Raw genomic sequence first — 886 nt, forward strand, 5'->3', positions numbered from 1 at the left:
TTGTTAGGAAATGGAAAGACTTGGAAAAAATTATATAAAGTGAAGTAAGCCAGCCCAAAGAAACATAGGTCCCATGGTTTCCCTTATTTGCAATAACTAATACATCTGTAGGACAAGCAGAAAAGGTCAAAAGGTATATATGATCATATAAGATGAGGTTAAGCAAAATGAACCCCAAGATAGGGACACAATTTTTTTCTTTCTTGCTATTGTTTCTAAAGTATTTATAATGTACCATATGATTTTTTGGTTTCTTTGTAAGTTCCTCCCTCATGGTATAACCCGTTTTCACTGTATTTGATGTCAGTGCCCTGCATCTTATATATACACTTCTCTAATTTGGGGAGGGAAAGGGAAAAAACCAAAATGCTTAAATAGGGATACAGGTTGTAACAATGAGATGCACAAGATACTATGTGGAAAATGAACTTTACAACTTTGGGGGGGGCGGGTAAGTTGTAGAGGTGGGAGGGAAGAGATGGTAGGGGAAAAAAATGAACTTTACAACTTTGGGGGGGCGGGTAAGTTGTAGAGGTGGGAGGGAAGGGATGGTAGGGGAAAAACAAAGGAGGAAGCAACAACGCTCCATAGGAAATTATCTTGCTCATGTAACTGTAACTCCTCTGTACAGTATTTTCACAATAAAAAAATGTACAAAAAAAAAGACTATGTAAAAGAGAGGACATTTCTCCAGTCACAAAAGCTGCAAGCCAGGAAAGTAAATGGAACGTAAGGGATATGGAAGAAGTTAGACGTAAATGGAAGATGTTAGGTGTAACAAGTCATATGACGATGACGTTAAAACTACAGCCCATAGAGTACGTACTAAAAAGCCCCTGAAATGGAATGGGAATGGCATGGTAAGATCTCCATTGTAAAACTCAAG

The sequence above is a fragment of the Dipodomys ordii genome, unplaced genomic scaffold (assembly GCF_000151885.1).
Source record: "Dipodomys ordii isolate 6190 unplaced genomic scaffold, Dord_2.0 Scaffold164, whole genome shotgun sequence".
NCBI classification, from domain to species: domain Eukaryota; kingdom Metazoa; phylum Chordata; class Mammalia; order Rodentia; family Heteromyidae; genus Dipodomys; species Dipodomys ordii.